Consider the following 332-nt stretch of genomic DNA (forward strand, 5'->3'; position numbering starts at 1 on the left):
TNATGGACGACAGAGACTGGTTCCAGCTGTGAGGAACTGCAGAAAGGCTCGGTGAGTCCAGATGTTTTCAATAATGCTGATTCAGCACTATTNTCCTCCTGTTTCTTCTTTTTTCTGGATGTTTTGGGCCTTTAACTACTTCCTTCATCCTCTGGATGATTTCAGCCATTCAAACATCTAAACATTCAGTTCATCCAGGACAGCTGCAGCTTCTGGTTTTTACACATTTTGATCTTTTAAAAATATTAAACTTTTTATCAGCTTTAATGTTTAAATGAATAAAAACCTTCAGAACTCTAGAAAATGTTTCTTCTGAAAGATCCAATCAGCCA

At 37.0% G+C, this 332-nt stretch overlaps 1 protein-coding gene across 1 annotated transcript in view; it reads left to right on the forward strand.

Moving 5' to 3' along the window:
* The window catches only part of LOC106961914 (NACHT, LRR and PYD domains-containing protein 14-like), a 30,087-nt gene that overhangs the window by 6,899 nt on the left and 22,856 nt on the right, over positions 1-332 (forward strand). The window lies entirely within an intron of this gene.

The sequence above is a fragment of the Poecilia latipinna genome, unplaced genomic scaffold (assembly GCF_001443285.1).
Source record: "Poecilia latipinna isolate Pla-1442-1.1 unplaced genomic scaffold, P_latipinna-1.0 Scaffold1349, whole genome shotgun sequence".
NCBI lineage: Eukaryota > Metazoa > Chordata > Actinopteri > Cyprinodontiformes > Poeciliidae > Poecilia > Poecilia latipinna.